The sequence below is a fragment of the Dromiciops gliroides genome, chromosome 2, assembly GCF_019393635.1.
Source record: "Dromiciops gliroides isolate mDroGli1 chromosome 2, mDroGli1.pri, whole genome shotgun sequence".
NCBI classification, from domain to species: domain Eukaryota; kingdom Metazoa; phylum Chordata; class Mammalia; order Microbiotheria; family Microbiotheriidae; genus Dromiciops; species Dromiciops gliroides.
The window spans coordinates 68,678,240-68,694,494 of NC_057862.1; the positions used below are offsets into that span (position 1 = coordinate 68,678,240).

The 16,255-nt window shown below is 42.1% G+C and overlaps 1 protein-coding gene across 10 annotated transcripts in view; it reads left to right on the forward strand.

Annotated features, from left to right (window-relative positions):
- CELF6 (CUGBP Elav-like family member 6) overlaps positions 1 to 9,424 on the forward strand; it is a 133,679-nt gene extending 124,255 nt beyond the window's left edge. For 9 of the 10 annotated variants that reach the window (XM_043981772.1, XM_043981762.1, XM_043981764.1 and 6 more), the window contains one exon: positions 5,778 to 9,424. The gene's annotated coding sequence lies outside the window, so the exon portion shown is untranslated. The remainder of the gene's footprint in view (positions 1 to 5,777) is intronic. The other variant, XM_043981763.1, reaches the window with a different exon arrangement.
- Positions 9,425 to 16,255: the final 6,831 nt, after the last annotated feature.

Genomic DNA, 16,255 nt, shown 5'->3' on the forward strand with positions numbered 1-16,255 from the left:
TCCTAGTTCTGCTTTCTGGGGCCAAGCAAAACAAATTTAATCCTTGCTTCACATGCCAACCTTTCATATACTTGAAGACAGTCAACATGTTCCTTCCAAGTCTTCTCTTCTCCAGGATAAACTTCCTTCAACCAGTCCTCCTATGGTAAGTTTTCAAAGCTTATCACCATCCTGGTTTTGCTCTTCTGTATACACCCTACCTTGTCAAAGTCCTTCTCAAAATGTGGCACCCAGAACAACACAATACTACAGCTATAATAGGACAAGGACAGAGTATAGAGGAACCATTATCTCTTCCATTCTAGACACTACATTTCTAAATGAAGTTTGAGATCATATTAGCTTTTTTTGGCTGCCAGGTAACACTGTTGACTCATATTGAACTTCTAGTCCACTAAAAGTCTGACATCTTTTTCAAATGATTTATCACCTCAACATATCTTCCCCATTCTATACTTGTACAACCGGTTCTTGGAGCCAGTCTTAGAGGGCTTAATCCTTTTATCCTTATTTCTTCTTCTTCTTCTTCTTCTTCTTCTTCTTCTTCTTCTTCTTCTTCTTCTTCTTCTTCTTCTTCTTCTTCTTCTTCTGGGGCAATGAGGGTTAAGTGACTTGCCCAAGGTCACAGAGCTAGTAAGTATCAAGTGTCTGAGGTCAGATTTGAACTCAGGTCCTCCTAAATCCAGGGTTGGTGCTTTTATCCACTGCGCCACTTAGCTCTACCTTTATTTTTATTAAATGGCATTAAATTTGATAAGCATAGCATTAATGCTTTCATTCAAGTCATTGAAAAATATTTAACTGAATAGGACCTAGGAGAGAGCCACATGCCTCTCTCTCTAGGATGACATGGATCCATTTATCAAAACTTTTTGGTTCTAGTTATTTGGCAAGTCCTAAATCCATATAAACTATACATTAAATCATCCATCCCAAATCTCTACATCTTGTCTGCAATTATTTCATGGGAGACTTTGTCAAATACCTTATTAAAATCCAGATATAGACTGTATACATAATTCCCCTGATCTATCTTATCTATCTGTCAAAAAAGGAAATGAGATTAGTCTGATATGATTTATTCTTGATAAACACATTCTGACTTCCTTCACAAAACATCCCTTATTCAAGGACAAAAATTTTGGCAGGAAATAAAAGCAAATCCACTGGCCTGTAATTTGAAGAATTCATCTTCTCCTTTTTGAAAACTGGGACAACATTCATCCATCTCCAACTCTAGAGTCTTCTGTTCTCTTTCCTCAAAAGACATTAACAGGGGCAGCTAGATGGCACAGTGGATAGAGCACTGGTCCTGGATTCAGGAAGAACTGAGTTCAAATCCAGCCTCAGACACTTGACACTTACTAGCTGTGTGACCTTGGGCAAGTCACTTAACCCCAATTGCCTCACCCATCCCCCCCAAAAAAGACATTAACAGCAGCTCAGCAATCACACCACCCAGCTCTTTCAAGGCTCTGGGTTGTAATCAACCAGACATAGTGGCTTGAACTCATTGAGAGCAGCTTGTTATTCTTTTACCATTTCCTCACTAATCATGGGCTCCAGTGCCCTGTTAACCATTTTTGTTCTGTACTTCCAAATCTGAAGTTCATCTCTCATAGTTGGAAAAGGAAAAGAAAAAGAAGAGTTGGATAGTTCTGCCTTCTAACATCTGTAATCATCTCATCTACTCCCCAACAACAGTTCTATTATGTCTTTGAGCAAGGATGTATGATGGGAAAAATCTTAATTATCAATATATCTAGGGGCAGCTAGGTGGCGCAGTGGATAAAGCACGGGCCCTGGATTCAGGAGTACCTGAGTTCAAATCCGACCTCAGACACTTGACACTTACTAGCTGTGTGACCCTGGGCAAGTCACTTAATCCCCATTGCTCCACCAAAAAAAAAAAAAAAAGGGTAGGGAAGTACTTATCAATATATCTGCTAGAGCATATTCTCTCCCAAAAGAAGAACAGCTAATTCATGCCTTTCATAGATAATTTGATTTTTCAAAAGTTTATAGAAAGCAAGAGAACTATACTTAACAATTCTGATCCTGACAATAGAGAAGGATTTGTTGCCAAAAATGGCAACAACAAAAATTCTAGGATAAATCAACTATACCATCTTAAAATTTATAAGAGATAATGAGGGGAAAACCAGGACCATCTCATGAATGCCTTAGATTTCATAGAGCTCAGAGAAAGTATAGTTTGAATTTCATCATCTAAGTTTCTATAAAAAAAAAAGTTGGCTCAGAAAGGATGGGATGCTCTCAAAATCAAAATTCTGACCGTACAAAAACAAATGATTCCAGATGTACAAGTAAAGGGGACCTGTCTGAAGAGACTAAAGTGGTTGCTCAGGAAACTCATCAACCAACCTTGTTTTTTAAAAGTTTTATCAAGAAGATGAAAGCAAGGGTAGACAAGGGAGTATGAATACAAAAAAGTGACAAGGTCTTATAAAAATTGACATCTGGGAGCTGACAGCCCAGAAAAAAGAGGAAACAATTGACTGGCAATGAATACTAAGAAAAATGAAGAGAGGTTTTTTACCCCTTAAGCTGTGTTACAGGCAAAGAATTACAGAAAGGATAGGATGTGCTGCCCAGGATAGATGGGATAGTGACAGAAGCAGGTGAAGGAAGAATTTACAAGACTTGGCATATAAGGAAAAAGAAAAAGGGTTAAATTTGACAGGTTTTGAACCTGAGTAACTAGGAATATGGTGGGGCAATGAACAGAAATAGGGAAGTCAGAACTATTTAAAAAAGAAAATAATGAGGTTCACTTTGGACACAGTGACTTTATTATTAAGGTATTAGCAAGAATTTAAGTAGAGAAGTCCTGTAAGCAGCCAAAATAGGTGGTTGAAGTTCAGACAATTGTTAAATATAAAGTTTTAAGAGTCATGGATTTGGGGCAGCTGGGTGGTGCAGTGGATAGAGCACCGGCCCTGGATTCAGAAGGACCTGAGTTCAAATTCGGCCTCAGACACTTGACACTTACTAGCTGTGTGACCTTGGACAAGTCACTTAATCCTCATTGCCCCAGAAAAAAAAGAGTCATGGATTTGTTGTTCAATTGTTTTTCAGTCATATCCAACTCTTTATGACCACACTTGGGGTTTTCTTGGCAAAGATACTAGAGTGGTTTGCCATTTCCTTCTCTAGCTCAATTCACAGATGAAGAGACTGAGGCAAATAGCATTAAGTGATTTGCCCAAGGTTACACAGCTAGTGTCTGAGGTCAGATTTGAACTCAGGAAGATGTCTTCCTTACTCCAGATTCAGTGCTCTATTCACTGCACCACTTAACTGCCCAAATCATGAATACAGAGATGATCATTGAAACCAAAATAGAGGATGAGATAGCTAAGGGAAAGCACATAAAGTGAGAGAAAAAGAGCCAAGGACAGAATTTGGGGAAACATTTCGATTTAGAAAATATTAGGAAAAGTAACAGTTAAAGAGAAAGAGAAGGAACAGTTAGAAAGGTAGGTGGTCAAATCAGATAATATAGCATTAGAAAAACCAAGAATGAAAATAGGATTAAGAATAAAACAGTCAACAATGTCAAAGGCTGTATTTTCACTGGAGATCTGGTTGCAGAAATCAGATTACAAGGTATTGAGGAGTAAGTGAGTGGTAAAGAAATAGAGGCAAGTATAGACTACTTTTTTTATAAAGTTAGACATAGAAGATGGTAGAAATTGATCAGTAGGTCTAGGGGTAACAAGAAGCCCAAGTATATCTACAAGAAGAGAATAGTTGGAACCATTTCAAAAAGAAACAACATGATGGATAGAGTAAGATCTCCAAGCAGATGGGAGGACAATGAGATCAAAGATCCAGATGGAGAAGATGGTCTTGGCAAGAAGGAGGCTCACATCATCCTCTTAAGATAGAAGGGGGCGGCAGAGGGGGCAGTTAGGTGGCGCAGTGGATAAAGCACCGGCCCTGGATTCAGGAGGACCTGAGTTCAAATCCGGCCTCAGACACTTGACACTTACTAGCTGTGTGACCCTGGGCAAGTCACTTAATCCCCCATTGCCCAGCAAAAAAAAAAAAAAAGGAGGGGCAGCTAGGTGGCACAGTGGATAGAGCACCGGCCCTGGAGTCAGGAGTACCTGAGTTCAAATCCGGCCTCAGACACTTAACACTTACTAGCTGTGTGACCCTGGGCAAGTCACTTAACCCCAATTGCCTCACTTTAAAAAAAAAAAAGAGGGAAAAAAGATAGAAGGGAAGAGAAGTTTTGTGGTCTAGAAGTTGAGGGAGGGAATTTCAGGTGGCCTCAATCTTCTTAGTAATCTAGGTAAGCAGGGGCAGCTAGGTGGCACAGTGGATAAAGCACCGCCCCTGGATTCAGGAGGACCTGAGTTCAAATCCGGCCTCAGACACTTGACACTTACTAGCTGTGTGACCCTGGGCAAGTCACTTAACCCTCATTGCCCCACCAAAAAATTTTAAAAGTAATCTAGGCAAGATATCTGCTGAAATTGAAAAAGGATAGGAAGGATCTGGGTCTTTCATGAAGAGATTTGAAACAGTGACTAAGGGGAATGTGATAGTGAGTCAGCAAGATATGAATAAAGCAATTTTATGTGAATTCAAGAATCAGACCCCTGATGAAGACAGGAATATACACCTGTACTGACAGACACCACCCATTCCTCCCCCACATAACTCAGAATCCCTGGCCCCCACCACACACTAGTAATTGGGGGTAATTCATTGCCAGCTCAACTTTGGATCTGGTACATATTTTACATATTGCCACGTAAACACAAAATCTGTTTGGTTTTTCTAAGGATTTTTACGTCTAGTACTAGTCAGGGAATAGATGGGTTAAACAGAAGGGAAAAATCCAAAGGTGCACATTAAAGAGTCAGTCAACAAGGTGGGTTTTTTTTGGGGGGGGGGGTTTAAGTGCTTACCATATGTCAGATCCTGTGCTAAACATGGGAGATATAATGGAAAGGCAAAAACAGTACTCATTCTCAAAAAACTCCCATTCTAATAAGGGACACATCATAGAAACATGTACAAGACATATACAGTATAAATGGAAGATAATCTTGGAGGGAAGGAAAGACAGTAGGAAGAATTGAGAAGGGCCTTTTGCAGAAGGTGGGATTTGATTTGTCTTGAAGGAAGCAAAATGGGGACAAAGAGAATTCTAGGCATGGGAGACAGCTAATGAAGAGACAAAGAGTAAGGAGATGAAAAATCTCCCCCTCCAAAAACAAAAAATTCATGACATTTATAAAAACATTTCAACTCAGCTTCAAAAGGTTTAAAGTTATTGTGAAAGCTCAAATTCTCGGATCTTAAACTGTAGCACTTACACCATTCTCCAATGTTGCCCCTTGATTCTCTGCCCTCACTTTCCCTCTATTGTAGGAACTCCTGAATCTCTAATCTAGAAAAGAATTATAGTCACATCTCAGCATACATACTCACAACTCTCTCCCTGTCATCTCCCTGCCTCCCTCCTCCCATTTCTCCACGATGTCACCCTTGAACCTAATTGAGACAATGAGCATCCTTGTTGTCAATGAAAAAAATGGAGATGCTATTCCCAGGTTTGGGGAGAAAGAACTGGAGAGAGCTGGGGGATTTGGACCAAGATTTTAGCCAGGACTGAAAATTAGGATTTGCTGCCCCATGCCCACCCAGCCTTTCAATTCTTCCCTGCAGAGTTTGCTAGAAGCCATGCCCTTGCCCCCTCCTCCCCACTAACCTTCCCTCTGACCTTTGCTCTGTTGTAGGCTGGAAGCCCTGCCCTGTATGAAGAGTGTTCCCCTTTTCCCACGTACAGTATCCAAACTTGTAACTCTCTTTCTTTGCAACATATCACGCTGGAGGAAGAGGAGGAACCTCCTGTCCTGGCTGCACTCAAGAGAGAGAGAGAGAGAGAGGAGAGCGATTGAGAGAGAGAAAGAGAGAGAGAGAGAGTCGCCCTGGTTGTGTGGTGTGGTTTTTTTTTTTAACTCTGAATTGATTTTTGCTTTCTTTCTTACAAACAACCAACAACAAAAACCTGAAGATCGAGAAGGAACAGAACTGGACACATGGAACCAAGCAAGCCTTCAGTGAGGCCAGTGACCCAAGAGGCCTTGGGTTTCTTTGAGCCAACCAGAGCTGTTTGGAAGAGACAGCTTGGAGCACTTGGCTGTCCAGTAGTGCTGGAGAAGGTTTTGCCAGGACCGGTGAAGCAGGTATCCTCCTGCCTTACCTTGCAGGAGGAAAAGGATCTAAACCAAAGCCAGTGAGAGGGGCTAAGGCCAATGTCTTGTATTTTGATTTTTGATTGTTTGGGTTATTTTTTTAAGTGTGTCTCTCCACATCTGCGTGGAAAGAACCAAGGCTGACAAGATGTTGAACTTCTGGAAAGAGATGAGTATTAAGATCTAGCCTTGTGAGCATGGGGAAAGGGAGGGAAAGGAAGGCAGGATAGAGGGGCCTGCTAGCCCCCTGGCTTCTCTGCCCTCTCCTTACTGGAGAGGCAGGACTTACTTCTTTCAGTCATATCATTCCTTAGAGTTTAGGGACCAAAGGACTATTGCTTTTTAAGAAAAAATATATCTATATAAATAAATTAATTTTCAAAAACAAAACAAAAAGAGAAACGAAACAAGGTCAAGTACAGAATCTCAGAAAAGCTGCACTGAAACAACCACAGAAAAAGATGGCCCTGGGGAGAAAAGGTGGAACCTCCCTCACCCCCAGAGGCCTAAGGGTAGCAGGAGATCTGAAGGGGCCTGGGAAGGGGGAGGCTGTGGAAAACTTTCTGCTGAGTATTTAATTTCCTGGTTACCCCCTACCTCTCCCTCTTACTTTTTACATGAAATAAAGGAGATTGGATTTGTGTGCAAGTGATAGAAGAGACATGATAACAGTGACTCTCCCCCCAAATGCAACCCTAATGACCCCCAAAGCCCTGTAAATGGACCCCTTCTATCCCAAGAGCCCTGCATCCCAGACCTCAACTCCCTGACTCCTTGGGACCCTGCTTTGTGCCAATCTTACTTGTAGGTCTGGGGTCCCAAACTGAGCTACCCCTTGTTTCTTCCTCTAGGTGCTTATAGCCAGATTGGCACCATGGCCTTTGCCCTCTGGGTAGAGGGAGCTGACACAGGCATGAATACCAGAAACAATTCCTTCCTTTATTATCTGCTTTGAGAGTACATATCCTTCTTAGGGCTACTCCCTTCACATAGTAATTCTATAATGACTTTAACCTCACCTATAGACTACCAACCACCTCCAACCTGGCATATTGTAAGAAACAAAGGACTGGTTGGAGCAAGGGAGGGGTAACACTGACTCCAATTTAAGTCAACAAACTTTTATTGAGTATTTATTGAATATCTACCATGTGCAGAGCACTGTCCTAGGTACTAAGGGAGAGGCAAAGATAAATAAAACCCAGCCCTGAATGTCAGAGTTAACAATCTCATGAAGGAGTTTCTAATCTACTAAGGGTCTGAAGAGAAGAGAAGAACATTTGGGAAAGCTCCCTAATCCCCAGGCAGATTAGTCTTCTCTGAAGTTTTTCTCTCCCTCCACACCCTTCTTCCCCCACCACCCCAAGCACTTTAAATCCAGCCCCTCTACTGCAGAGCCCAGAAATGTGACTTTTTTAAAAAATGAAAATAGGCATTAGCTGAGTTCTTCATACAGAATCTAGCTGGTCAAAGATGGATATCTGTCCAGTCCTGGGAGACTCCAAAGGGTGGCCTGGGTGGCAACCTCAATCCCTTAGTCATTTTCTGCTTTGGCTCACTGACCATTGGGGGAGTAAAAGTGCAGAGTATGGGGGGAAGGCGGAAAGAATCTCCCTTCATCATTCCCTTCCTACTTGGAAGCTTCTCATACCTAACAAAGCTTGCTCCTTTCCTGATTCCAGATCACTCACTATGTCCCCTCCTCAGCTAGTGTAGGCAAATGAGGATTGGACCAGGAAAAAAAATTGACAAGCAGATCCCATGCTCTGCTCAGCTCAAAAAATACTTTGCTCTTCTGCCCTTGCTCAGATCAAAGATTTAATGCTAAACAGCTTTCAAGGTCATAATAGGTAGGAAAGCTGAAGCTCAGAAGGGTGAAGCCCATGGTCACACAAGTAACAAGTCAGGATTTGAACCCAGCTTCTTTGATTCCAGATCTAGCATCCTTTCCACTGGACCATATGTTCTCTCCTAGGACCAAATGAAAATGAAAAGCTATAGTCTTAAACTGGGCCATGAAGCACCTTGTCCCACCCTTTCTGAGGAACACACCGCTGCCTCCTGAGTCTATCACTTCCCTCCCTTGACCTTCCCTTGCTGCTGTCAGCTCTCCTCTCTGGGGCTCAGTTTGTCCACCTGTCATATGGGCTCAGAATGTGTGACAAAGGATGCACCTCTGGCAAGTAAGGTTCTAGATCATATATCTTGACAGATAAGCAAAGGTAATTTTCAAGATGTGGGTTATTTCAAAATGGGAGCGCCACATTGCACAGGACCCATAAAGAAAATCGATGTTTTGCCAAAATACTTCTTCATTCCTCTAAAAAAAAAAGGCACCTCTCCTATGCAACAACGTCTCATGGGTGCTTCTCTATGGTGCTTTTATATGGCGAGTTGCAGGTCACAGCTTATACATAGCAGGTGCTGTCTGTTTGCTTATATGTGGCAGCATGCTGTATGCTTGTAGGCAGCAAGCACAGTCTATAGCTCACATACAGCCTGTACCATCTGTCCATTTACAGAGCAGGTGTAGTCTGCAGCCTGTGTACAGTGAGGGACATCTGTCTGCCTATATGCAGTGGTGCTGTCTGTCCACCTACCAAAGGTGGACACAGTATACAGCTTATATGTGACAGGTGCTTCTATAGCAGTAGATGTAGTCTCAGTGCAGCCTCTTACCTAGATTACCTCCTCTCTCCCAGACCAGCCTGGAGTTTTTCAGATGTCTTTTTCTAAACATTGTAATTTGCCATGCTCTAGCTAGTTCCCCTCAAGATGGGAACCCCACAAGAACTGGTCTGCCTAACCTGAAAGCCAAGGTGTTAGGATGGATGATCCTCTCCATCTCCAAATGTTGACAGGGCTGGAGAAGTGGCAAAGCAGTGGCATATCGAGCGCTGAAAAGCCTGATTAGGTAATAGAGGGGCCTTTGGAAGGGAGTCATCCCCAAGCTTCCCTTCCCCCATCCTCCCAGGGTGCAAAAGCTAAGGCTTATTTTCCCTTCACCTTTGGACCCTGGACTCTTCCTCAGAAACCTTCCCCCGTTTCCACCACAAATACATTTTCTCTGAAAAAAAAAATTGTCCAGCTCTCTCTATCCACTCTAGTGTCCGCCAACTCTCTGTCTCTCATTCCTTCTTTCCCTTCCTCTGTCTCTCTCTCTCTCTTATCTCTCTCTTCTCTCTCTCTGTCTCTCTCTCTTTTTCACACACACACACACACATGCACACACGCACACACACACATGCACGCACACACGAATACACACCCCTCTGGTTTCTCCATAATGCTGGATCCCAGAACTTTCCTTGAAGCAGATCTCTTTTCTTCACCCCATTCCCTTCCTTCCCACTGTTGTCACTGTTGCAGGAAATGAGGTTTCAGCTATAACCTCATTTGGCCAGGTTCGTCTTGGAATCCTGGGTCAGTCTCACTCTGTGCAAATGCCCGATATCTAATTGGGCCCTAAAATGGGAGAACAGGGTAGGACATATGTCCCAGAGGAGAGGGCAGGAAAATCTTCCCTTCTTCAACCCAAGGATTATTTAGAAAGGATGTACAGAACCACAGAATCTCCCATCTCTTTCATAATCATTTTTTTCAAAGACTTTTTTCCCTTTTCCCATATGCACTGCTGTCTTGATTCTCCTGGGAGCAGCAGGAAATCACTAAAAAAATTAAACCTGGAATAAAATTATAAAAAGTAAAGGACAACACACTTGCTCATACATATAGATAAAATTAGAATCATTGAATCATGCCCCCCACCCCAAAACTTCTTCTACAGGCTAACCATCCCCAATTCCTTCAACCATTCTTCCTATAACTTAAAATTAAGTTCCTTTACCAAGTCAACCCACTCTGGACAAGCTCCAATTTGTTACCATCTCTCTTAAAATGTAACACCTTTAATTAAACATAATGCTCCAGATTTCATCTGACCAGCACGGAGTACAAGAAGATTATCACTTCTGTTCCTGATATAAGACATTCTGAATGCAAATGCAAACTAAGATCACACTAGCTTTTTTTGACAGTCATTATTGACATATTGAATTTATGGTCCATGCAAAGCCCCTGTCATATCCCACCTGGTTCATGCAAATGAGACCAGGTGGCCAGAGATGAGTCCATGCATGATAAATGGAAGTGAGCTTATTCTAGCCTCAGCCCTCTCTTTTGGCCTCATCTCTTGTCTAAGAATGGGAAATTTGCCTGCTAAGCATCAGAGTGTCCCAGTCTAGGGCAAAAGTAGAAGACACGGTCAGAGATACAACCTTGTTAGCCAGGTAAACAAAATGCCTCATTCTTGGGCAGCAATACAAAAGAGCATTTGATAGCCAGGAAAATAAACCAGACCATTAGAAAGATTTCTGTTGATAAGGTCTTGTTGAAGCCCCATTTTTTATTGATTCCAGACCCATGTTCTTCAGTCTACTTAAGCGATCATAACTACTTTCTGTCTGTTTAACCCATGCGACCCTCAGATCCTTTTCACACGAACTGCTAGCCATGTCTCCCCCCCACCACTTTAAAAAAAAACAAACAGAACCTAAGTGCAGGACCTTGTCTTTATGCCAACAAATGAAACCTTAATTGTGGTCCAATATTCTAGCCTGTTGAGATCTTTCTGGACACTGATTCTGTCATGCATTGAACAGGTTCATTTCATCTGAAAGCTTGATAAAAATGCCTTCTGTGTGTTCAGTCTGGTCATGGATAAAAATGTCAAACTGGACAGAACCTGGCAGCATGCCCCCTTGAGATGTCTTTGCAGATTGATACTGGTCCATTGACCAACAATTTTGGTTATGGTTGTTCAACCAGCTGGAAATCTACCTAAAAGTGTAACTGTCCACAAATATATCTCAAAGACCTTTGTCAAATGCCTTGTTGAAATATAGATGCACTATATTGATGATATTTCCCTGATTATACCAGTCTAATAACCTTTTTTTTAAAGGAATTGTTAGTTTGGTATGATTTGTTCTTAGTGAATGCTGACTCCTAGTGATGACTGCTTGGTTGTCAAAGTGCTCATAAGCATCTACTTAACAATCCATTCTAGAACTTTGCCAGGGATTGATGTCAACAGGAAAGGTGCAATTTACATGCAGACACATGAACAGACCTGCCTGCATACATGTATAAAGGCACACAGGCCATTAAGCCACCATATCCAGGTAGCTACTGTGTGACTTCAGGGACCAGAAAGGCAGTCTTCTTCCCCCTCCAAAGAAAAAGCCCCCTCATCTTCATTCCAGTAGTTGAAGTTTTTGATCCTGTTAAAATGTAAGTCCCTGAGGAAAGCTGGGTGGATCAGACTTTAAGTTATCAATCATTTACTCCTGAGTGTGAATGAATTTAACAGACTCTTTCCAGATAGGAGGGTGGGTAACAACAGGAGGACCCTAGTTGCTGAGGGAGATAGTTAAGAAAGGGAGCCACCAGAAGATAAAGAGGAGACAGAGGCACCAACACAAATTCCAATGACTTCAAAATTTTGCCCAGGGTCAGCCCTGGCATATAAGTATACACAATGATAGACAAAAACACACAAAGGTGCACACACAAAGCCTTGAGGAAAATTAATACCCACCTGCCCAGGGATCTGTAAAGTCATGTGATACCTTCCCTTACTGCTGATCAATAGGAAACACAGACCAACCATCCCTGCCCTTTTCTCCCAACTCAGTCTAATCCAGTCCATCAGAGGAATCCAGCTCGGGGACCTGTCAGACCCTACTCTCCTCCCTGGGAATTCCTATTCCTAGCCCCAGAAAGAAAGAGATAGGTGCCCAGAGCACCAAGGTCTCTGGTAGCTGCTTACAGGAATGAAAGCTGGATCCCTTACTTCAAGAGTCTTCTGCAAACACCAACAAGCTTTTCCCTGGGTTTGCTGGACAGCCTAGGGGAGGAAGGTGAGGGGGAAAGGCAGGAACCAGGGTCATCGTGTGTTGTTACCCAGACCTGAGAAGAGTTGGATTTACCTTCTCTTTTACAGGAAAAATAAAATCTACAACTCCAATTTGGAAGCTAAGGGATCCAAAAGGAGTTTAGATCTGTACTATTGGTGGGAGAGGGTGGAAAAGGTCCTCCTGTCCTCACTGCTCCTTCACCATTGAGAGGAGGGAAATGAAGGAGAAGAAGAGCTGCTTTCCAACAACTAGGAAGTAAGCAGGCTAGTGCTGAAAGCTGAGATTCCATCTTTTATCTTTTATGCTGGGTCCAAGTTCATTTTGGAAATAAAATCTAAAAACTCATATTCACAGCCTCTTCTCTCTCCTTGGTCTCTACACAAATAAAACTTTGGTGTAAGTCCCAGTGAGGATGATGGAGGGCAGGGATCAAGGACTCCACTTGGTGAAAAATTGTTGGGTGATCAGCAATAGCAGACTTGCAGACAGCAGAAAGGAAGGACTGTCTCCAGCCACAAGAGGGTGAGTGGAGAGTGTCCAAGCACTGTTTCTCAAACATTCTGTGGTTTTAATGTCCATTCACAAATCATAGAAGCCCATGTGATCTGACTTACCACTCAATGCAGGCAGCATTTCTATAGCATCTGACCACTGATTAAACACATTTCACCTCTCTAGATTTCGATTTCTTCGTGTATAAAATGGTAGAGTTGGAAGTGATGATCTCTAGCACTAAACCTCCAGTGAAGGGAAATTAGCTATCACCAAACACTCATACATTGTTGGACAGCTCTAGATATTAGAACGTTCTTTATGATGGGGTATATCCACCCTTTCCTGTAACTTTTACCCTCTGGTCCTGGTTCTGTCCACTGAAGCAGAATAAGTCTACTCCTTCAATGTAATACTCTTTCAAATATTTGAAGACTTTTGTCATATTCCTTCATAAGTCTCCAGAAACATCCCTAGCTCTCCACTCATTCTTTACATGGCATGGTTTCAGACCCATCACCATTCTGATCACCCTATTTTGGACACCCAATTTTGTCAATCTCTCTTAAAAAGTAGCATGCTCATAATACAAGGTATAGTATGACCAGTAAGACAGCTCCCACAATCTGCACACAGTTCTACTTATTGCAACCTATCGTCAAATGAACCTTCTTAGCAGCTGTATCACAGTTATTTCACAATAAGTTTGGGGGAAACAAAATATGCCTGGACTATTTTCACAGGAACAGCTGCAAAGCCAAGGTTCCCCCCGCCCCCATCTTGTACTCACATGACTATTTTTGTTGGGGGGGATTTTTAACATTTATCCCTGTTAAGTTTCATCTTGTTGGTTTGGCCCCAGAATCCCATCCCACTAATATTATTTTACACACATATATTTAATCTTTACTCATGACCAAAGAAGTCAAAAGACTATAATAAAATATATTAAAAAATAATTGTTGGGGGCAGCTAGGTGGCGCAGTGGATAAAGCACCAGCCCTGGATTCAGGAGGACCTGAGTTCAAATCCAGCAGTCATAACGTCAGCCCAATGTCATGGTCCTCCTAGAGAATGAAGGACAAGCAACAATTCTCTCCTATAATATTTCAGTCTCAGAGAGCCTGGGCTCAAACTTTAGCTCAATCCCTACATATCACTGATCCCACTAAATTCCCATTCAAAGGCGTCATCAAGGGTGGATGAATCTTTGCTTCAGCTTTCGCTGGAATAAGTCCAGAAAGTCAATTCAGAAAATTATTCTTTACACACTAGGACATCAATTCTGGTCTGGTGGTAGCAATCAGCCTTGAGTTCCAACTCCCAAATTCCTGTGGCTTGCTCTTCCCACCAAGTTGGAGACGCCACTCCTTACACCTGGAATAAAAAGAACAAATTGAAAGGCCAAGGAAGCATTATAGTCTCAGAGGGAGAAGGCCGTGTAGCCTTTCACTTAACAGCACAGTCCCCCTTGCTCCCAAAGATAGAAATGCAGTGATGAGATGATGAGGTGAATGAAGCTGGCTCTGGCCTTTTTACGGATGCTGTCAGTACTGGCTGTGAAACCAAATTAAAAAGGCTCTACCCACCCATATGGCCAGCCAACTGGAACAAGTTACAAAGTGCCCGTGTGGGTTCCACAGTCCCTTAAAGGTTCTTACCTTCACCTTCATCATGATTCTCTCAGAAAGCATCTCCCCAGGCTCCTCCATGTGGAAAGATACCATTTGAGCAACTTAATGGGGTCTGCACATGTGTCACACTCCCATTACATGGATGGTTCCTGTCAGACTATGCCTGGCTTTCCTCAGTCACAAATTCTGAAATGCAAAGGTCACTTCCTATAAGGTTTCCATTACTTCTTGCTCAGCAACCAGTTCCTCCTTTATGGCGAGAATCAGGTCCAAAATAACTATTCTTTGTTGTTTCACATTTTAGAATATAAAATTAAGAAAACCCAGAAAGTTGTTTGCCTTTTGCTTTAGGCAGAGAGAGCCCTACAAGATATTCAAATATTTGAAGTCCCCCATCACTACCATATCATGCCATCAGGCCAATGCTCTAATATGTCTATATCCTGAATTCATCTATTTCCTCTTTCTGTCTAGGTGGTCTATAACAAGGCTTCTTAAACTTTTTCCACTTGTGACCCCTTTTTGCCCAAGAAAATTTTACACAACCCTGGGTATATAGATATATAAAATAGGTATACATAACCTTTTATTGTTGCCAAATTTTTCACAGCCCCCATATCCAGTTATGCAAATCCCATATGGGATTGCAACCTTTTTTGAGAAGCTTTGGTCTATAATCATTCTGTTTCTTTGATGACTTTCATCTAAATAGTATATATCATGTTTCCCAGAATTCCTCACTAGTTTATCTTTTTAATATATAAGTACTAACATGTTCCCTACCCCTCCTGTTCCTTTTAAGTGAAGCATACTCAAAAAAAAAAAAAAAATTGATTAACTTTGGGGCAGCTAGGTGGCGCAGTGGATAAAGCACTGGCCCTGGATTCAGGAGGACCTGAGTTCAAATCCGGCCTCAGACACTTGACACGTACTAGCTTAGCTGTGTGACCCTGGGCAAGTCACTTAACCCTCATTGCCTCGAAAAAAAAAATTGGTTAAGTGAAGCACACACAGGCACACACATGCATACAACATATACCTTCCAAAGTCATAATAGCCTAGTGATAAATCTTGTGCCACCAAATCTCAGTAGTAGCTGTGGCAAACTTTGTCTCCTTACTTACAGATCTGTAACATCTGTAACTCACTTTCCATATTTTGTGCATGCATCTATGTAGACACCCAAGTCCATTCATTTTATTACTAGCTCTTATTTTTTGGACTTTTGGCTCCTATGGATTTCTAGGTGCCTCTATTTTCCTTCCTATAGCAGAGTTTCTATTAAGCTTTGTGAATACATGCAGGAAGTTTTTTCCCTCTCCCTTTTCAATTTAAAACTCTTTTGATTAGATTTGTAAGACTACAGAGACATTCTTACCAACCCTTGTTAGGCGCACTCCATCTCTGCCCAAGAGTATGTCATTCCTGTTTAAATGTGGCCCAAAGATCAAAATACCCTTCTCAGATACTATCTTCTTAACCAGTACCTCAGAAACTAGATCCATTTTACTTCCTGAGAATTCCCCTCCACACCCCTATGACCACCAGCTTTAATAGATTTCAGGATAGTCAGCCTCCTTTAATCCCATGGAATAGAACACCAGAAAATATGGAAGTCCGAGAAATGCTGGTCTGTGACATCCTGATTTACTCACGAAACTTGTAACCCAGTAGAAAAAGGAAACTATTTGACAAGATCCACTCTTTCTTTTTTTTGTCTTGGTGAGGCAAGCGGAGTTAAGTGACTTGCCCAGGGTCACACAGCTAGTAAGTGTTAAGTGTCTGAGGCCAGATTTGAACTCAGGTCCTCCTGAATCCAGGGCCAGTGCTCTATCCACTGCACCATCTAGCTGCCCCCAAAAATCCTTTTAACCTGCATCCCTCTTCATTAATGAGCTCTTACTTTCTTCAAAATCTTTATCAAGTATGTCTCTGAGGAGAACGGGGACTAGGATCTGGACAGAACAGAGATCAG